Raw genomic sequence first — 23,391 nt, 5'->3', positions numbered from 1 at the left:
CAGTACCTTCTCAGTCACCTTGTTGGTGGCATCCATATAATCAAAAGCATTTGTTCTTCTCCTTAACCTCTCGTTTTCTGCTTCATAAGCCAGGGCACTTCCAACTTCCTTGTTCAGAGGCAACTTGTTAGATGGCAGAGGCATCCGAACCCCGAACACCTTATCGTTACCCTGGCGCAGCTGAGTGTTGCTAATCTTAGGACGACCCATCTTGGTGGCGGCCCTTTGAACTAACTGCAAAACAACACAGAAAAAACAACTTTCAGCACTTCAATATCACCACCTATTGAACAATATTTTATTCAAAAGTACGGACTGAGATTTTGTCCTTAACTGTCCAAGTCAAGCTACTTGGGCTGAATTCGTTGATCAGTCCTGGGACGAATATTACCAACGGCGTGAATAGATTCCGTGGAATAAATTCAGGGCATTCCCGTCCAGGGAGCCTCAACAAACTCTGTAAATATTGCCATTGGCCTGCCATTGGCACATATACGGAGTTTGGTAATGTTCCATGAGCGGGAATGTCCTGAATTCATTCCACGGAATCTATCCACGCCGTTGGTAATATTGGGCCCTGGTTTTCGAAATATACGTATGTGGTGACTTGCAGCAAAAATATCGGCATAATTTGTAGCGCATTGAGTTGTAAAACAATAGCATATTCAATAACTTGATTTTAACAGGTTGTGCCACATTGCCAGTCCCTTTATTATTTACAGTTTTTTCGCGTTTTTCATGCCAAACCCAAAAGTATCCACAAACCTTCTAATGCAATGATGTAAAAAACTCAAACATATTCGGAATTAGCGTGGCCGATAGACAAATAATCCAACCCAAGCAATTAGATTTTGAAAACTTTTGCCAAACTGTCACTCCCTACTGTGCACTAATGTACTAACATTTTTATTTCTTGTGCAAAATATATGACGTTTACACTCAAATTATTCACTGTCTTGCAAGGATACCAGCAATGTAAATTAAATTCCCCTAACTTTAGTCTGTGATATTATATAAGGTAAAAATTTAAAGCCTACTGTATAATCACCAAACCCTTGCTGGTGGGGGGGGGGGGAGGGTGCCGAAGGTCTAGTGAAGTATTTATTTGTTTATGTCCTTTAGATTGAGTTTTTGTTTTTGCTTATAAAATGTCATAGAAGTGACCGGGGAGAATATATTTCACATTGCTGGAATTCTTATAAGATAGTGATTAATTTGAATGTAAAGATGCGATAGTTTGCACGAGACAAAATTTTAGTAATCATTTTGTACATTATTTTGATTACATGTACAGTACAGCTTTGCCCTTAGGACAGTGTGTGCATGTAAATGAGTTTCAATAAATCAATAAAGTTACATACAGTAGGCTCTCACCAATAACGTTTAATAGGTGCCTGAAAAACACCGTTATTAGCAAAAACGTTATTTGTGACATTAAAATACATGTAAAAAGGGTTTATTGGTGCCGCCGCCACAAGAATTTCACCCATTTTTTCCCCTTGAAGCCCTCCTAACACTTTTTGTTAGCTGAAATAAAAAGAATTGTTATTCAATCATCAAAATAAAGAGTTTGAGTCATATAACACTTAGCTTGGGGGGAGTTTTTGAGGTGCTTGGTGTGATGATTGTTCCGTATCTGAGGGCCGCTAACACTTGCACTGTCTTTCATTCTACAAGCTAACCATTTCACAAGAAAATGCTCGGTTATCACTAACAACCTGTTTCTATCGCCTTTATCATTCATAGCTCGCCTCACATTTCCATCACTACCGAAATATTTTTAGACAGCACAATACTCTTCTTGGTCTCCTCTAAGTTCCTCTTAATATTTTGCACTGTAGTCTCAGGACAGTTCAATTTCCTCACTTTAAAAGTTCCCAGTCATTCAGGTGGCAAATCACTCCCTCCACCACCTCCCCCTAGCCCCCACAGGCAAAAATGCGGAAGCCATTATTGATCACCGACCCTAACAACCACTGGTTATAGATGCAAAAATCTCACACGTGGGCGCAGCACTGTATTCCACTGAGCGTGTGTGAGAGTGAGAGTGAGGCGGACCGGACAACTACGTCATCAACATGGCGGCAAACAAACGCTATCATTGATGCGCTCGGACGCTTCCTGCGAAATTTCCGTTATTCAAGAGAATCCAAGCGTTATTATCGAAAATGGGTATCTATTGTAACTTACCGTTATTGTCGAAAACGTTATTGTGGAAGTCGTTATTGGCGAGAGCCTTCTGTATATTGAGCCAAAAATAATAGATGAAAATTTTATGTAGACAGAGCTTGGATGGTTAAATTTTAGAATGACCAATAATTTTAATATAAATGCAAAAATATTCAAGAACACAACCTTCTTGATATTTACTCCACTGGAAATGAATGTAAACACAGAACAGATTAACAAAATCCTTATGAACAACACGCTTTGTTGTGAGCATCAGCTGATGGGCTAGTCTGCCAATTCAGTAATCTGTTCTAGGTTTATATTCATTTCCTATGGAGTAAATATCAAGAAGTTGTGCTCTTTAATATTTTTACATTTTTATATTAAAATTATTAGTAATTTTAAAATTTAGTTAACATATTGATAATATATGCAGTACCACAGGGAACTAGTTTTTTTGTGTGCCCATCAGCCACTTGACTCAACCACCAGGCGTCAGTTTGGCTTTGATGACAGAGGAGAGAACATCGATTTTGTTGGTGTCTTGAATATTTTTACATTTTAACATTTCAAATAATCTTGAATTACACCTAGTGAACTTCAAAATTTTATTGGAGAAATGACTGCATCAAACATGGGTCCCCTGAAAGGTGATTTCTCCTCTATCCCCACTTCCTTCTCTTCTCCCTTCTCCTCCACCCCCACTTCTAATTCCCATCATCATCATCAACCAGGAACCTTCTACATACATACCTCAAAGTAAGTGTACTTTACTGCATTTTTTTTTGCTTTGTATGTACTTTTCTGAGAGCTGGAACCAATTACCCAATATCCCATTGAAACAATGGATTTGGTTAACGAAATTTTCGTTAACCAAAACGAACGACTCTGTGGAAGCAGAGTACAACAGGGCAGTGTGCTGGGCCCATTGTTGTTTGTTTCATAAATGACATGCCAGAAGTTATACACATCATAAAAATGTTTGCCAATGATGCCAAGCTATTCAGGGAAATTAAAAAACAAATACACTGTGAAGAGCTACAGAGAGATCTCTGTCAGCTTTAAGACAGGTTGAAGAAATGGCTATTAAGATTCAATGTCATAAATTGTAATGGGATGCACGTGGATCATACCAACAGTAAAGAAACATATCAGATGTCCCAACAGCAGAACAGTAACATAGACAATGTAAAGAGGACCTGGGTGTGGATGTTAACAATGAACTGAAGTTCTTCGGCCATTGTGAGAAGCAGATAAATCAAGCAACAAAGCTAACAAGTCTTATAAGAAGGTCGTTCAGATATCTAGATTCCTTTTACTCCTATAATTCTCTTCACCACTGAACGGCTCATTAGTGCTTGGGCGATCAGTCACGTCTCTGTTACGCACTGTTGGCAAGTACTGAGCATGCACCGGCTCCTGAATGTACCTGAACCTGCTCCAGTGTTGGTCAAGTCTGGTCTTGAAAGAGCTCACACTAGGTGCCGTCACAACACTCTCTGGCAGATTGTTCCAAGAGTTCACAACACTCACTCCGAAAAAGTTTGCCCTCGCTGTTTTCTGGACTTGCGGCTCCTTAAACCTTGAGCTGTGACCCCTTGTGGGGCGAGCGTCCGCCAGCTCCAGGTAAGGACACTCGACTGAGTAGTGCCTACAACTGCCCATAGGAGCGATTTTGGTTTGTGCAGGAGAATAAGACCCTTGTCGTTGACGCAATGAGTATAATTCAGTCAAAACCTGTTAAAGAACAATTCACATATAACAAACGCTGGTATATCAGGACACAGTTTGAATAGTACAATCAATATACAGTACATTAACCTCTTAAATATAACTCGCATGTTACAACTGCTGATACTTCAGGACACAGTTTGTATAATAGTGATCCCTCGGTTAATGAACGCCTCGATTAACGAAATTTCGGTTAACGAATTACCTTCCATAAGATTCTTCACTTCGGTTAGCGAAAAAATTTCGGTTAACGAATTCCTTACGAAATCATGTCAACATGTTTTCGCCTGCATTCGTCTGCTCACCAGCTGTAGTATTAGTCCGCCAATACAGTAATCGGTTTTAGGGCTTAAATTCATTACCATTTGAGTAAATATCAAGAAGGTTGTACAGTGGGGTATGCTATAACGAACGTAATTGGTTCCAGAACCTCGTTCGTTATAGCATTCGTTCGTTATAGGATTAATCCGTTCCAGGCCCCCAAATACAACCACCTAACACTGAAAAAATTCTGTGGAAAATGTAAAAAATACGGTACTTTATCTTACCTTAGTGTTATTCAGCATGCAGGTACCCCTAAACACTGGCACATCACTATCACTTGCACTGGGAGTCTTGGCTTTAAGGTCCTCAAACAATTGTCTGGCCTTCTCACAAATTATAGCTTCACTAATGTTACCACCTGCCATTTCTTTCTCCTTTATCCACACTAAGAGTAAATTTTCCATCTCTTCAATCACATTACACTTTGCTTTGCTAAGTCTAAAGATTCCCTTAGCCACTTGCACAGTTTTTAACTCCCCTTTATTCTTCAAAATCGTACATATAGTCGATTTAGCCATCCCATATTCATCACTAAGTTTCGCAATGCTTCTTCCATTCTCACGTTTCTTTATAATTTCTTTCTTAGTTTCAAGGGTTATTAGCTTTCTCACTCGCTTTGGACGACTCATTGTTACAATTGTATACTTGTATAACAAAATAGTTATACAAATAACGCGAATTTCCACATCAAAAGACGAAATTTCAACAATAACAGTGGTGCACCGGCTACACAATGAGACAAAGATGGCGCCTGACGCTCTTGTTGTGGGTCGCGGTACAACAATATTCATGCGCCAGGCGAAATAGTCCCGTATTCATCCGCGTTCGTTGTAGGAGTTGCGTTCGTTTTAGCATTCTCAATTTTATAGGTAAACCCGTTCGTTATAGGAATATTCGTAGTAGGATCCGTTCGTTATAGGAATATTCGTAGTAGGATCCGTTCGTTATAGCATACCCCACTGTACTATTCAATAATTTTCCAAGTCTTATATTAAAGTTTTTAGTCATTTTAACAATTATTTAACATAATTGAAGTACAGGGAACTAGTTTTTAGCGCGCCAAACAGCCGCTTGACTCCCCCAGAATGGCGTCACTTTATGTCTGCTCAGTAGAGGAAGCACCTTGCTTGACTCTCTCTTGAACATAAACTATTTTTACGTTTTTACAGTACAATTATTGGTCATTCTGAAGTTTATTTTACATATAATGACAATATATAATGCAGTGCAGTGTTGATTTAAAGAAAATAATCTTGAATTACACCAAGTGAACTAAAATTTTATGGGTGAAATGGTGCCATGGGGGGACTTCTCTTCCACCCCAATGCCTTCTCTTATCACTTCTCCTCCACCCCCACTTCTAATTCCCATCATCATCATCAACGAGGAGCCTTCTACATGCACAACTCAAAGAAAATGTACTTTACTGCATTTATTTTTAGTTTGTATGTAATTTTCGGTGAGCTGGAACCAATTACCCAAAATCCCATTGAAACAATGGTTTCGGTTAACGAACGACCTTCTGGAACAAATTGTGTTTGTTAACCGAGGGACCACTGTATGATCAATATACAGTACATAACCTCTTACAACTGCTGATACATCAGGACAAAGTTTGTATAATATGATCAATATACAGTACATAAATAGACTTATTAAAGTTATTTAGAGTTCATAGATGATTTAATAGTTCACAATCATAGTCACGTTTTGGGGTCCAGGGTTTGACCAATGAGAACTAATATAATATCCTCCTGGTAGATGTTGGCAGGAACGAAATTCAAGATGCTATCTCTACGGTGGAAGGCGAGACTCTGGTCCTCAGGCAGTCACACAGCTGCTACCAGCTCCATCTCGCTTAGTAAGCTATTCTGAGTTGTAAACAGTTTCTTCACTCAACATGTGGCCGGCACTTGCCGATAACAGTGCCCTTTAAGATGTTTATACACCTCAATTAGGTCCCCCCTTGCCCGTCAGTAGTATATGCTAGGCAATTGCAGGCGCTCTGATCTCTCAGTAGCTGCGGTGCCCAAGTGCTGGCACCAGTCTGGTGGCCCTCCTTTGGACATTTTCAATCAACTGACAGTCCCTAACTTATATTGGGGACCAGACGGGGTGACAGTATTCCAGGCGGGGAAGCACCTCACTCTTGAAGATCGTTATGAGGGACGGGACCGTCTATATATCCAAACGACCTTCTCATAACACTTAATTTAGGTGGTTTTTTGGGGAGGGATTATCCCACCCGGGAACAGGTCACCGACCCACATCGGGGCCTGGGGGTAATAGTAATAATAATAATAATAATAATAATAATAATAATAATAATAATAATAATAATAATAATAATAATAATAATAATAATAATAATAATAATAATAATAATAATAAATAATAATAATAAATAATAATAATAAATAATAATAATAATAATAATAATAATAATAATAATAATAATAATAATAATACTGTAATAATAATAATAATAGTAATTCAAAGTAAATAAAATTTATAATAAAAAATAAACAAAATAATAATAATAACAATAATAATAATAATAATAATAATAATAATAATAATAATAATAATACAAGTAAAAATAATAACTGTAGTAGTAGTACAGGTTGTACCTCTCTAGTCCGGCAACCTCGGGACCTGACCGGTGCCGGATCATGGAAATTCACCCTTTTCCTGGATAGATAGTGACTTGTGCTTATGCTTGGAAGCACTAGCACCACTTTCACTGCTTCGTGGTCTCTTTGAAAACACGTTGAAGGGTTCAATGTTGTACAGTAGGTTCTCAAATTTTGCGAGTTTTTAATTCACGTTTTTTATTTGGACACAAAAAAAAAAACACTACACAATTTAAAATTTTGACGGCGGAAACTTGAATTTCGAGGGGGTTTGAGCGGCCCACCAACGGTCAGACGTGCATAATCAAGTAAACAGCGTCATTTCTCTTATGTACAAAAGATTCATTATTGTTTATTACTGAATGTCTTTTTGATTGAATTAATGTTTATGTGTGCAAAATGAACAATAGAATTCATTAATAATACGTAGAATATTAAAACACACGGAGACGAGACGGCATTGTTTACAAAACCAGTAACTGACTGGTTCTACATATAAAACTGAAGAAAATAAGACCCTGGTTGTAGATGTAGTAAAATTAATGTAAAAATTAATATGGTTGTTTTAAGTAATGTTACATGTATTTCATGTTAATAAATGGAACAATAAAAGTAGCTAACCATTAATGTTAAGGAAAAAAAGTGAGACTGCACGTATGCAAGTGCGCATGTGAAAACATATCGTCATTACTCAACATAAGAATATGAAAGCAACACTTATTACTGTTCATATATGTTTTAATTAATGTTTCTGATTTTTTTTATTAAATTAATGTTTATGTGTGAAAATGAACAATACAATTCATAAATAATACGTGGAATATTAAAACACACGAGGAGAATAGACAGCATTGTTTTCGTTAATGTTTACAAAACCAGTGACTGATTGGTTCTACATATAAAACTGAAGAAAATAAGACCCTGGTTGTAGCTGTAGTAAAATTAATGTAAAAAAATTAATATGGTTGTTTGAAGTAATGTTATTTAATGTTAATAAATGGAACAATATAAAGAGCTAACCATTAATGGTAAAGGAAAAAGTGGGATCGCATATGTAAGTGCGCACATGTGAAAACATATCGTCATTACTCTACATAAGAATATGAAAGCAACACTTATTTACTGTTCATATATATTTTAATTCATGTTTCTCAATTTAAAACATAAATTCTACCCACCAGTGGTGGTAAAGTTGAAAACATAAGGACAGCCAATGTTGTTGTGTGTGTTTTTACTCGGGTGACTAAGTTGCCAAGTCATTAGGTTCAACTCTAGCTGAAGCCGTAGAACATAAAAACTTTTTCTGTGTTGTTTTTAGTTTTTATTTAATTTTATCTGTGTTATTTTTGTTGGTTTATTAGGATGTTGCTTTCTTAGAGGTGGTAATTCGCCAAAAAAGTAGGGTAAATAAGGCGGAATTTAGCCAAATATCGAAAGTACCAGACTCAAATTAATTTTCTCCATGGGCAAACAAAAATCGTTCCAGACCACGGGAGTTTCCGGACCACAGAATGCCGGACTAGAGAGGTACAACCTGTATTAGTAGTAATAATAATAATAATAATAATAATAATGTAATAATAATTATAATAATAATAATAATAATAATAATAATAATAATAATAATAATAATAACAATAATAATAATAATAAAGAACCATAAATATAAATATGAAAAAGATGAAAAGTGAGAAACAATATACAGTATGTATGTTGTGTTGTCAATGTAAGAGAGACAATTGAGACCCTGCAATTGTGTGTAAATGAGGCAGAAAGTCAGATCAGCAACCTGGGACTTGGTCACAATTTTTGTTATGCCATATGGCAGCAGGGTCTACCATTAGACAACACATTATGCTTCCAATATCTTTCCAGGCGGTAGTACCTCCCTGTTGCCTGATTCACCTTCTCACAATGGCCAGAGAACTTCAGCTCATTGTCAACATACACACCTGGGTCCTTTTCACATTCAGTCTCAATTAATGCAGTTTCTTCATCCTGTTGGGACATATGATACGCCCCCTTACCGTTGGTACGCCCCAGGTGCAGCCTCTTACACTTCTTAACATTGAATCTTAGCAGCCATTTCTTTGACCATTCTTGGAGCTCACAGAGATCCTTCATGTAGGTCTTCACAGTCGGCTTGGTTCTTAATTTCCCTAAATAACTTCGCATCATCTGCAAACATTTGTATGGAGGAGTGTACAGCTTCTGGCATGTCATTTATGAAACAAACAAACAACAGCGGGCCCAATACACTACCCTGTGTTACCCCACTTGTCACAGGTACACATGACGATTTTGTACCATTAATCACCACACACTGCTTGCGATCATGGAGAAAGTCCCCGATCCACGTTAGGACACTTCCCCGAATTCTGCACCCTTCCAGTTTAATTCTCAGCCGTTCCTGGGGTACGCTGTCAAAAGCCTTCACAAAATCTAGGTATAGGTACTGTCGATATTGCAACTCTGTTCCAGAATTTGGGTCCAAACATTCAGTACCTTGAGCAACTGTGTTAGCCAGGAGCATCCCATCATAAAAACATGTCGGCAATCCTTTACAAGGTTCTTACGTAGTAAATGTTCCATCATGGCATCTCTGATAATACTCTCAAGTACTTTACATACTATGCTTGTCAGGCTCACCGGTCTATAATTGTTCATGGAGTGACGATCGCCCTTCTTGAAGATAGGACTCACATAAGCCATTTTCCAATCACTGGGGACCTTTAGTTCATCCAGGCATTTACAGAAGAGGATCTTCAGGGGCTCGGCAAGCTCATTGCACAACTCTCTTAGCACTCTGGGATGCACCATGTCAGGGCCAGAACTCTTATGAACTTTTAGCTTTGACAATTTATTTCTTATAACCTCTTCTGAGAACACAATGTGGGTCAGTGCTGTGTCGAACCGTCTGTCCTCAAACGCACGAAGATTGTTCGCATCCTTTCTTGTGAACACTGAGGAAAAGAAACTGTTCAACGCCTCCACTTTATTCTGGTCAGAATCTGCGTAACTACTATCTTCAAACCTCAGGTCTAATACTCCTACTCACATTTTTAAATTCGACTTTGCATTGCGGTAAAACGCCATTGGGTTTGACTTGACCTCGCTTGCAACCAGGCTCTGGCACTCCTTTTAAGCTCTTCTACATTCTAACTTTGCTTGGTTCCTGGCTCTACCATGAATTTCTGGGTTTTCTTCTTAACTCTGTCGACCGCCACATGGTTCATGCGTAGTGGTCTCCTTGTATTCTTGGAGGCACTAGGTTTGGTTTTGGGTATATATTTATCGTAATGCTCTTCAAGAGTAAGGAGTTTCCCTCATGGACCCCCCCCCCCAGCATATTAAATATCTCACTTCTAGGTCATTTGCGAAGGAAACTTTATAGAAGAAAATTGTCGGTTCTGGGTAAACTCAAGAAATACACTGCCACGTTCGTAGAATGATACGGCATATATAATTTGTAATAAAAGTTTAAAGTCCTGCTATAATAGTGGAGATAAGTTTATTTCTCTCGAAACAGGGCCTCCATTTGCAATTACGTCACCACCTTCCCTGAACACGACGCAGGGATGGAGATATGAGTCAATTTAGACGTAATGACATTGTCTGGACTTTGTTTTAAGAATGCCTGATGCTTGGTAAACATGACAACATAGTGCTGTTATTGTTTTGATGATTCACCAGTGGTGGGCACAGTTCCGCTAATCCGCTAACTGCTAATTAGTGAAGCTAACTTTCTCGTTTGCGGATTAGCGTTTTCGCTGTCTTTGAAAACCATTAGCGGATCAATTAGCTTCCGCTAAATTTACGTCCGCTAACAAAGTTTATACATGTTTGTTCCTGTCTGTTGTAAGCGTGTCCCGCCGCGACGCGTCTCCAACACCCAGTCAGGCATGCTTGGCTGACTGAGTGTTAGTACGTGCAAAGATATCTTGAGGGCCACCCTGTCAGATGGCAACTTTGAGAGGCTGATGTTTATGAAGGGCAACCAGCATCACGTCGAGGCGATGGAGAAGGCCCAGCCACTGCAGCCGGAGTGAATGGAATTTTTCGATTACAGTATTAAAGTTTAATACAGTGACCCCTCGTTTAACGAACACCTCGGTTAACGTAATTTCGATTAACGAACTGCCTTCCATAAGGATCTTCAATTCGTTTAACGAAAAAAATTTCGCTTAACGAACTTCTTACGAACCGACCTCAACATGTTTTCGCTTGCACTGACCGGGCAACCAGCTTTAGTATCAGTCCGCCAATACATTAATCGGTTCTAGGGCTTAAATTCCTTACTATTTTTGTAAATATCAAGAAGTTTATACTATTCAATAATTTTAAAAGTTTAATATTCAATTTTTTAGTCATTTTAACAATTATTGAACAAAATTGAAGGTAAAGTGACTAGTTTAATGCGCGGCATCCAGCCTCTTAACACAGCAAACAGGCGTCAGTCTCTCTCTGTTTTCACTGGAGGTAACATCTTGCTTGAGACTCTCTTCAACTAAATGCTTTTTTTCTGTGTTTCCAAGCAAATTATTGGTCATTTTGAAAATTATTTTACATATTGACAATATATAGTGCAGTGCAGTGTTACTTTAAAGAAAATATTCTTTATTTACAGCTAGTTTAACTTTGAAAAATACGTGTTGCCATTGTTTGAATCCAGCATGGGGCCTAAGAGATCAAGAAAAGTGATTTCAATCCAAATAAAGCAGGAAATAATAAAAAAACACGAACAAGGTATTAAATCAAATGCGCTATGCAAAGAATATGGCATGTCGGCATCAACTGTGTCGACAATTCTTGCACAAAAAGACAAATTTAAGGAAGTGAACGTGAGAGACAAATCTACAAGAGTGTTTAAAAGTAGATCCCTAATCGTAGAAACTGAGAGGTTACTTATCATCTGGATTAGGGAAAAACTGATGAAAGGTGATTCAGTTTCTGGTGATTTCATTTGTGAAAGAGCCAGGGAGATTTATGAACATTTAAAGACAGATCAACCTGGTTCTTCAGGAACAGAATTTGAAGATTTTCGGGCTAGCAAAGGCTGGTTCGAAAAATTTAAGAAAAGAAGTGACATTTTAAGTGTTGTTAGGCATGGTGAAGCTGCTAGTGCTGATAAAGAAGGGGCAGCAAAGTTTTTAATTGAATTTAAAAAACTGATGGAAGAAGAAAATTATCTTCCACAGCAAGTGTTCAATGTTGACGAAACTGGGCTGTTCTGGAAAAAGATGCCCAAAAGAACATTCATCACCAAGGATGAAGCCTCTTTACCTGGGCATAAACCCATGAAAGACCGTCTCACTCTATTGCTTGGTGCCAATGCTTCAGGGGATTTCCGACTGAAGCCTATGCTTGTCTACCACTCTGAAAACCCCAGGGTGTTCAAGCAACAGAAAGTGGTAAGAACAATGCTTGGAGTTTATTGGAAGTCCAACCGTAAGGCATGGGTGACAAGACAGTTCTTTAATGAATGGGCTGTTGATGTGTTTTGCCCCTCTGTCAAGAGCTACCTAACCACCAATAAACTTCCTTTAAAGGCTCTTCTCCTCATGGATAATGCTCCTGGTCATGACCCTGACCTTGCCAGAAATTTGGAGTATAAATTTGACTTTGTGAAAGTGTTGTTTTTGCCTCCAAACACTACATCACTCATACAGCCAATGGACCAGAATGTGATCAGCAACTTCAAGAAGTTGTACATGAAGAAAATGTTTAGGAGGTGTCATCAGGCAACTTCCATTGATCCTGAACTAACACTGAAACAGTTCTGGAAGACACAATTCAACGTCCTGGAGGCTGTAAAATTGATTGTGTCATCATGGCAAGAAGTCTCCAATAGAACCCTCAATTCTTCATGGAAAGCACTGTGGCCATCAGTAGTCCATGATTTTGAGGGATTTGAGGATGACACAGAGTTGGACCAGGAGATTGTGTCCATTGGTCAGTCATTGGGTCTTGAAGTGGAGGAGAAGGATGTGGAAGAGCTTGTGATGTCTCATGAGGAGGAACTTACTCCTAATGACTTGAAGGAACTGGATGAGATGTTACGGGTAGAGGCTGACAGTGGTGAGGAGGAAATTGAAAGTGATGACCATATGTCAGCTAAACAGTTGAAAGATGTGATTTACCACTGGGAGAAGTTCAGGGAACTGGCTTCAAAGCACCCAGAAGTGGAAAAAACTGAACTAACTTTGTGTCATGTTGAGGACTCAGTGGTCTCCTTCTTTAAACATAAGTTAATGGTGAGGAGGACAGATGCCCCACAGACCACAATTGACACTTTCTTCAGTAAAAGGCAGAGGGAACAAGATGCTAGCCCTCAGCCTTCCACTTCAAGAAGGAGAGAGGATGTTCATGGTGGAGAATCTGTCAGTCCAGAGGTTCCTGACATTTTCATGGAAGGTGACTCACCTTCCAAGAAGCAGTAAAATGCTTCTCCTCCACCTCCACTTCCTTCTCTTCTCCCTTCTCCTCCTGCACCTCCCACTTCAAATGCACATCATCACCATCATCCAGGAGCCTTCTACATACACACCTCAAAGTAAGTAAATTTTTCCGCCATTTTTGTTGAAGTTAGGAAATTTTCGGTGAGCTGGAACCAATTACCCAAAAACCCATTGAAACAATGGTTTCGGTTAACGAACGTTTCGGTTAACGAACGACCTTTTGGAACGGATTGAGTTCGTTAACCGAGGGGCCACTGTACTTTTTTTTACAGTAAATAAAGACTGTCAGTGTATGTTGAAAGAATCATAGAATGTAATTGTAAACTAATGTATACAGTAAAACCTCGATTAACCGACTTTCGGATTAACCGCCTATCCCGGACCACTAATTTTTTTTTTTTTTACGGGGATTAGCCCACCCAGGCACAGGTCACTGACCCACATCGGGGCCTAGGGGGGCAATAATGTAGTAATAATAATAATAATAATGATAAATAATAATAATAATGATAAATAATAATAATAATAATAATAATAATAATAATAATAATAATAATAATAATAATAATAATAATAAAGAAATGCAAAAATGAAAAAAAAATCAAGAGTGAGAAACAATATATGTATGTTGTGTTTCAATAGTAAGAGAAATAATTGAGACCCTGCAATTGTGTGTAAATGAGGCACAAAGTCAGATCAGCAACCTGGGCCTTGGTTACAATTTTCGTGATGCCATATGTTCTTTGACTTTTCCATTTTTTATTCACGGTTTCTGTGCTGGTTCATATTTATATACTAAAGTGGTTAATGTTTTAAAGCAAATTCTATTGAAATATGAATGGCAAATGAACAAAAATGAATAGAGGGACTTAAATGAGGTAGGTTAGGGAAAGGTACTTTGAAAAGGTATGTTTTATTTCCGTAGACTTAATGTACTATTAACCGACCTTTTCGATTATCCTTCGGCCCCTTCCCCCCATATGTGGTCGGTTAATTGAGGTTTTATTGTACATAGAAAATCTAAAATGGATGTCTCTTTTTCTTCTCAGCACCACAACTCTCACTTTTAAGCTTGCCAGCCATTTTAAAGTGAATTACAAACGAAAATTTTGTCAGTACACAGCGCAATCACTGACGTTGGGACTCGAAAATACGCAATTTGACAAAATTTTGGTACGACTGAGGCGGTCGTATGTCCGGGTGGTCGTTTGAGTGTGTGAGTGTTTGAATGTTTATGTGCATAGGCGTGTGAGGTAGGTTTTAAACGTAGACATCACGGAACCTCATCACCTTCGTAGCCGTCAGTGGTGTTGCAGACCCAGCCATCTCCATGATCTTGCCGGCGCTTTTAAGTATAGAATGCACCGTAGAGGGAACCAAGCCGTGCACGCGCCCAATCACTGACGTTCCTTCTCAGTGTTCATGTCTTTTTACGATATCCAATTTCATGTCCTGCGTAACTCCCACACGTGATCTCTTAGCAACATTGCTTGGAGTTTTAGTAGCAGGTCGCTTAGGCATTGCGAGATCACACAAAACACAACTGCGAGATCACACAAAACATACGCCAGCATGTGAGACCAAGGCGAGCGGGAGTGTATGGTGGAGGAATACGTAAACACGCTGTCCTATGCTACTGTTGAGGCGTGCGGTTCAAAATTTTTGCTCGTAAGAATTTGCGAATAAACGGAGCAACCATTGCGAATAGTGGAAATGGGTAGCAATAAATTGATTGCGGATAAACGGGGTTAAGAATATCGAGGCCATGAATAATGGGGTTTGCCTGTACTTTCTGTTTAATATGGCAGAGGACCCCCTCAACTAGGAAGTTAGTTAAGGTTAGGTAGGTTTCTTTGGTTGGTTAGGTGTAGGTTCTATGAGGTTCAAGCATCGGTTGCCTCTTTTAAAATACTTAATATAAAGATAAAATCATCTATAGAAAAAAAAATTTAATTATAGATGAGAAACCCACTGCCAATTTTTCATTGAAAATTATTTTTAAAATACTTCAATATCACTGTGTTTTATAGTGAACAATGTTGTAGTTGGAAAAAATGTATTAAAAAGAAGTCATTTTTAAATTAAACCTAACCTTAGTTGATAAGAATAACAAGCAGCAGAAACTTTGTTAGAAGATTGCACCAACCTAACCATAAAAAAACCTACCTAACCTTACCTAAATTCTTAGCCATGAGGCTATCCCCCACCAGTATATTAAACAGAAAGAACTTTTATGCTTTGGTGTAATTTTATGCTTTTTGCAGACATGAGAGCAGCCACCCAGACTGAGCAACTCATTAACGTACACTGAGCATAGGCGTCAATTGGTGCGCCAGCAGAGCGTAGCGGACTGGTTTGAAATACTATATCAATATGATTGGCATCACCGCCGAGACAGACAAAGTAGTGTGCACTTAGGTGCCTTATCATCAGAACTCACTGATGAAAATATAGTAAGAAAAGAAACAACAAAACAAATAACATGTTGGCGGGTATCTTATCAATACCTGCATTAACCAAATTATGTCCTCAACTATAAATCGACCCTTATAAGACCTACTAGGGTTAAGATTCATTTTATGTCAAACATGAAACTTCATATTTCTATTTATACAGCGAAGAAGCGCAAAAGAAAAAATAAAATAAAAAGTGGGCAGGGCCAATTTGAAGTAGAGAGAAAATTTGGGGTATAAAACAGTATCAAAGAGAACACCAAACAATATACATTCAGGAGCCAGTGCATGCCCAATACTAGCCAACAGTGCGTAACAGAGACACGACAGATCACTCAAGTGGCTAACGAGCCAATCAGTGGTGAAGAGGATAAAAGTAAAAAAAAAAAAAAAAGGGTTAAGATTCTTTTTATGCACTCGCCAGTATCTCCTAGGATATGCTATCTATTTACTATCCTACCTTATATACGTCCTCAATTAACCTCCAATCCTCCTGGAAAATTATTAGTTTTATGAAAATTGCATAAAAAACAATTACAAAAGAATTGATCTGCCAGGTGTCGCATGCCATTTCTTGGCTGAGTGAGCTCCGTTTCCCTCGCAGAGAGCCTCTCCCGCCTTCTTCTTCAAAGCGATCGACGCGCCATCATGCGACAACAAATGGAAACAACATTCGTGACAGCCAATTGTTTCATATTGTTTATTCACGTGATTCTTTGTTCCACTCCCATTAGATGCTTTCAAATCGTGCACGAGATTAAAAAAAACAAAAGGAGGCAGCCAGCCAGTTGCAACACTGCCTGTGAGCAGTGCAGTCTCGTTCCTGACTACTGTGAAAAAATTATTTCAGGACGAGGAAGCAACTTTGGAGGCATTTCAAAGGCACGGCATCATACCTGAAAGAGTTATCCGCCCTTCGTGTGGCGAGGAGTGCAATTTTAAGCCTGCGAGATGCTCTTTTTATTGTTCAACTACAGCCACTCCTCGACTTACGACCACCCGGACATACGACAGCCCCAGTTGTACCCAAAAAAATTTCAAATTACATTTTTTCGAGTCCCGACGTTAGTGATTGAGCCGTGTACTGACAAAATTTTTGTTTATCATTCACTTTAAAATGGCTGGCAAGCTTAAAAGTGAGAGTTTTATGGTGCTGAGAAGAAAAGGAGACACCCATTTTAGAATAATCTGAACTATGTGGAAAAGGTGTTTTTAAATAAAAAATTGAGTTGAGACCACTGCTGCAATAATACCCCAACTTTATTGTTGTTTAAGCTACTCGAAAAATATAAATTTCCGACGTAAACGCTACAGGTGTCCTAAAATTCGCTATATGACCGAAACAATGATCATACCACTTTTTTTTATTTACTTATTCAATTATTTATTTAATTTGCTAAAAAAAATACTGGGGAAGCTCACTGTGCTCGCTATGTTCCCCCGGTGGACGGAAATAATGTCCACAGGAAAAAGGTCACATGAATTGTACATTGCACGTAGGTTAGGTTAGGTTTTTCTGTGCCTTTTTTCCTGGACTCGTTCCCCCACCCACAACTTCTTGGCACCCCTTTTGATATTCCTGGATCCGCCCCTGTATAAATAGAAATACAAAGTACTATGTTCGACCTAAAACAAATCTTAACCGTCTTAACCAAGCTTAGTTGCTTGGTTTACCTTACTCTCACATTGATCTGAGAACTTCAGTTCATTGTTAATATACACACCCAGGTCTAAGGAGTAGGTCCTTTTCACATTTTGTCTTGGTTAATGATACTGTATTTCTTCGACACGTTGGAACATGTAATATGCCTTCGACGGTGTACCCCCAACTCGGCCCATCTTAAATAACCAACTAGGCCTATCCTATATAAACAGCTGGGACCATCTTATATAACCAACTGGGTCCACATAATACTAACTCGGCCCACCTTGCACACTTCAAACAAGTAGCTGACTAGAGGTTTGGGCCGAGTTGGACTGTACAGTATTCGCCTTCGACTACTACTGGAGCTGACAGAAGACCTGGCACCTGTAAATAATTCGAGGTGGTTCTCTTTGACTAAGTATTTAAGTACATTTTCTCATTTCTACATATTTAAATTGCGTTGTTGTTACGTACCCGTTATTAAAGGCAGTTGCTAGGCGTCTCAACGAAGTTATTGCGTTGCAGTGTTGTTTCAGTGTGCCAGCAGGGTTGCCAACTCGGATTTTCAAATGTCGCTAGGCTGGTACCTAAAAGTAGCTAAATGTCGCTAAATCTTCCATGGAAAGTCGCTAGCTATTATTCCCCCCCTTCAGTAATTTGATGCAAATAATATTTTCATAATGCCGTCTATAAATAAAATGCATTATGTAAAAATAAAAATATTATTTTTTTTAAAGTTTAATGTGCACACTTACCTATTATTCAATAGTAATTGCATCCCAGTCCTCTTTGTAGTCGTTGGCAGTGTGAACAACTGTAGAGCTGGAAGCATGTGAAGTGCTTGGTTCAGGTTCTCGTGCAGATATCTTGTAACTGTATGCCTCCACAGTCCCTATCTTTCTTAAAATATCACGAGGAAGCACTAGCGTAGCTAGGGGGGGCGGGGGGGTGGGGCGGTCCGCCCCGGGCGGCACTTTTGGGTCTGCTCATCACCCATATCTGCAGCTACTGGAGACGTTAATCCATCCCTTTGTATCGGCGGCAAGTTAATCCTTGTCGTGTCTGACCTAACACCTGACCCACATCATCACGGCCACGTCATGAGCTACGTACACCCTTGCTATGCGCCCCCCCCAGCCACACACACAACCTGTAACCTATTGAGGATTAAGGAAACAACTTCAAACAAGTCCGCCAGTGAGCTCATGTGGTGTGGGTCAGGTGTTAGGTCAGACACGACGAGGATTAACTTGCCGCCGATACAAAGGGAAGAATTAACGTCTCCAGTAGCTGCAAAACCATGCAGTCTCGGGTCATATCAGTTCATGTACAGCCGACCAATCCACCAGTTACAAGCAATTCACTTCAGTTCTCCACAAGTCTCCATCGTGACAAGACGAGGGGAGGCTAGACGACTTTTAAGTTCTCTTGTGTTTTCGATCCAGTTATTTACTTCGTTGGAAGACATAATACTATAAGGTAAGAAATATTAAAGTATTGGTTAAAAATATTGATGTGACTTTTGCTGCGGTACTGAGATTAAATATTAAGATTTTGTTTCACAGCATTGCGATTTTATACTAAGACACTATCCTCACTGGGGTACAGACAAAGCCCCCGACAAAGCCACCCAGACCACTACGTAGCTGAGGGGAGGGTCTGCCCGCGGGCGGTCTGCCCTGGCGGCACTTTTGGGGGCGGCACTTTGGGTCTGCCTATCACCCATATCTGCAGCTACCTGGAGACGTTAATCCTTCCCTTTGTATCGGCGGCAAGTTAATCCTGTCGTGTCTGACCTAACACCTGACCTGTCATCACGGCAACGTCATGAGGCCACATTCCTGCTATAGTGCCCCCCCACACACACACAACCTGTAACCTGTTGAGGATTAAGGAAACAACTTCAAACAAGTACGCCAGTGAGCTCCATGTGGTGTGGGTCAGGTGTTAGGGTCAGACACGACGAGGATTAATCCTGCCGCCGATACAAAGGGAAGACTGAATGTCTCCAGTAGCTGGAAACCATGCAGTCTCGGGTCATATCAGTTCATGTACAGCCGACCAATCCACCAGTTACAAGCAATTCACTCTAGTTCTGCATGTCTCATCGTGACATATCGAGGAAGCTAGACGACTTTTAAGTTCTCTTGTGTTTCGATCCAGTTATTTACTTGTTGAAGACATAATACTATAAGGTAAGAAATATTAAAAAAGTATTGGTTAAAAATATTGATGTGACTCCTTGCTGCGGTACTGAGATTAAATATTAAGATTTTGTTTCACAGCATTGCGATTTTATACTAAGACACTATCCTCACTGGGTACAGACAAAAGCCCCCCGACAAAAAGCACTCCAGACAAAAAGCCCCTACTTGATCGGGGGTGGCTTTTTGTCTGACAACAGTAAGGCAAACTATTTAATATATATATATATATATATATATATATATATATATATATATATATATATATATATATATATATATATATATATATATATATAAAGAGGAAATGTAATATGTATTTTTGTAGGGTCATTAAGTGGCAACTCTACATATTCCCTGGGCGGCACACTCTAGCTACGCCACTGACCCATTAAAGTCTCTAGACGAAAGTTACCTAGACAAAAGCCCCACTTGATCGGGGTATTTTTTGTCTGACAACAGTAAGGGCTTTCAAAAGTTACGGACATAATTAAATAGTTGAGGGTAAAATATACTGTTCTTCTCTGTGGTTAATTATTGGTTAGGTTAGGGTTAGGTTAAGTTAGGTTAGGTTGGGTTAGGTTAGGGTTAGGGTTGTCAGACAAAAGCCACCCCGATCAAAGTAGGGGGCTTTTGTCTGGGTGGCTTTCGTCTGGGGGGCTTATGTCAGACATCCATTTTCACTGTACTCTGAGTCTGTAATTTTAGATTAAGTTGCTACTTTTTACATTTCCATTGTATTACATTGATACTAGTGTCATTATACCGTGATTTTAGATCAAGCTGTTTGCTACTTCCTATCTGTGTCCTACTATTCAGAACGAGTTTATAGAAATTTTGGGAGAAAACGTAAGAAGCAAAGTCATCAAGCAAGTAAAAGAAGCAAAGTACTTTTCCATGATATTCAACAGCACTCCTGATATTTCACATAAGGATCAAACGAGCCAAGTTTTACGCTATGTTATGATCGATGGAGATAAAGTGAAGGTTGTGGAATCATTTGTCGATTTCATTGAAACAAAAGGTAAAACCGCCGAGAATATTTCAATGATGATTTTGGAAAAATTAGAGAAAGACGGAATTGATATTCAAAATTGTAGAGGGCAAGCATATGATAATGCTGCGGTGATGGCTGGTGTTCAGAAACGTATCAAGGAAATTAATAAAAAAGCAGAATTTGTCGCTTGTACAAATCACTCGCTGAATTTGGCGGGTGTTCATGCAGCTTCTGTTGCTGTGAATTCTGTTACCTTTTTTGGATGTGTGGAACGTTTGTTTGTATTTTTTCTTCATCAACCCATCGCTGGGATGTTCTAACTTCAGTCACTGGTGAAAGTGTCAAGCGCATAATAGAAACTCGGTGGAGTGCGAGGGGAGAAGCTGTAAGTGTTGTAAAGAAACATTTCTCAAAAATCTTAAGTGCCCTAGAAAAGTTAACTGGTGAAGAAGAAAATACAGCTACCAGGGCAGATGCTGGTGTTCTACTTGGTGCGTTGCAATCATTTTCCTTTTTGTGCTTTCTTGGCCTGTGGGGACCTGTCCTTCTAGAAATTAACGACACACAGACTTACCTCCAAACCAAGGGCTTGAACATACAACAATGTGATATAAAACTCAGGGCATTAGAAAAATTTCTAGTTGAAAACAGGGACAAGCTAGTGAGTAATGGAGTTAACTATGCCAAAGAAATTTGCAATGATCTGGGGATAGTCATGGAGCGTCAGCGTCGACCCAAAAAGAAGAAACAAATGTTTGGTGAAGGATCACGAGATGCTGAATTGCCATACGACATTGAATTGAGGAGAGAAATGTTTTCTTCGCTGGACAGAGTGATCCAAGAAATAACTTTGAGATTTCAACAGCTTCATGAACTTGCTGAGAAATATGCCTTCCTTACCCCATTGAATCTTTTGGATGATAAATATGAGTGTCAAATAGATCACGATCACGACGACATTGATAAAGAGGAGTTCCTCGTTGAGAGAAAAAGATTTCAGCATTTTGTTGCTGCTATAACTATTAAAGACAGAATACAGACGTGGAAAGAAGGCCCCCTTGAACTTTTGCAGTTTATTCAAAAGTATAACCTTGGGAACTAGGTTCCAAATATAGTAATAATGCTGAGGATTTTCCTCACAATTGCTGTTAGTGTTGCTACCTGTGAGAGGAGTTTTTCGAAACTAAAACTGATCAAGAATTACTTAAGATCTACTATGAGCACCTTGCGGTTGAGAAATCTTGCCATACTGTCTATAGAGCGACAATTGACAGATGAAATAGTTTTTGACAATGTCATTGAAGAATTTGCCATCAAAAAAAACAAGAAAAGTTACTTAGTAGAAAGTTGTAGTTTTCATTTCAGAAATAAAGATGTTCCTAATTTTTTACACTTTTTTACTTTTTTCCCTATCGTTTTTGCTTTTTGTTTAACTGTTACTTATAAAGTTTAAGTATGTTTGGGGTGTATTTAAAGCATACTATATTTGAGTATGTGAAGGTACAGTAATATTATAATGGTACACAAATTATTTAATATATATATATATATATATATATATATATATATATATATATATATATATATATATATATATATATATATATATATATATATATATATATAAGAGTGAGTCACTGTGCAATATGTATTTTTTGTGGGGGCACTGGGGGAGGGGCGGCAAACTCAAGGGCCGCCCCGGGCGGCACACACTCTAGCTACGCCACTGCTAGGAAGTTCATAACTTGCACAACAGGTGTTCTGTCTTTTTAACCCATACTTTATTGTAAGAATTGCCTTTAATGTCGATAGTTTCATTTTGTTGTGCAATTTTGATTTCACAAAGTTCATATTACTAAATGTGCGCTCTACATCTGCGTTTGAATGCAGAAGAGATAAGGCAGCGAGTGCAATTTCAGCCAGATCATGGTAAGGGTTTTCACCTGTCGCATCTCTGTAATTTGCCACTTCTGACCACAATTTTAGGGTGTTAGATGTTTCTGTCCAGATTGTGTGCTAAAAGGTGCTACAAAAGGCGAAGGTAATAGCAGTGGCGTAAATAGAGGTGTGCTGCCCGGGCGGCTCCTTTTTTTGAGTTTGCCGCCGCCGCCCCCCTCGTGCCCCCACAAAAAATACATATTGCACAGTGACTCACTCGTCTTGTCACGATGGAGACTTGTGCAGAACTGAAGTGAATTGCTTGTAACTGGTGGATTGGTCGGCTGTACATGAACTAATATGACCCGAGACTGCATGGTTTTGCAGCTACTGGAGACGTTAATCCTTCCCTTTGTATCGGCGGCAAGTTAATCCTCGTCGTGTCTGACCTAACACCTGACCCACACCTTATGAGCTCACTGGCGTACTTGTTTGAAGTTGTTTCCTTAATCCTCAACAGGTTACAGGTTGTGTGTGTGGCGGGGGGGGGCGCGCATAGCAAGGGTGTAGCTCATGACGTGGCCGTGACGATGTGGGTCAGGTGTTAGGTCAGACACGACAAGGATTAACTTGCCGCCGATACAAAGGGATGGATTAACGTCTCCAGTAGCTGCAGATATGGGTGATGAGCAGACCCAAAAGTGCCGCCCGGGGCGGATCGCTCCCCCCGCCCCCCCAGCGCTAGGTGGGTAATAGACAAATAAATGACGACACGGCAACATTAGCCATGGACGGGCTGACATCAAGTGATCAGGAAATAGACGTGTCCCTCCTTCTGTACCAAGACCCATTCAAATGTATTAAACTTTTCTTATTATTTATTGTCCCTGTAACCCCGT

The 23,391-nt window shown here is 39.3% G+C and overlaps 1 protein-coding gene across 2 annotated transcripts in view; it reads right to left on the bottom strand.

Annotated features, from left to right (window-relative positions):
- LOC121862413 overlaps positions 1 to 17,965 on the bottom strand; it is a 100,909-nt gene extending 82,944 nt beyond the window's left edge. For both annotated transcript variants that reach the window (XM_042360688.1, XM_042360687.1), the window contains exon 1: positions 17,888 to 17,965. The gene's annotated coding sequence lies outside the window, so the exon portion shown is untranslated. The remainder of the gene's footprint in view (positions 1 to 17,887) is intronic.
- Between the last annotated feature and the right edge of the window lie 5,426 nt (positions 17,966 to 23,391).

This window comes from Homarus americanus, unplaced genomic scaffold (assembly GCF_018991925.1).
Source record: "Homarus americanus isolate GMGI-L3 unplaced genomic scaffold, GMGI_Hamer_2.0 scaffold31037, whole genome shotgun sequence".
Taxonomy (NCBI): Eukaryota; Metazoa; Arthropoda; class Malacostraca; order Decapoda; family Nephropidae; genus Homarus; species Homarus americanus.
The sequence above is the reverse complement of the archived record's forward strand: the minus strand, read 5'-3'. Positions and strand labels throughout refer to the sequence as shown.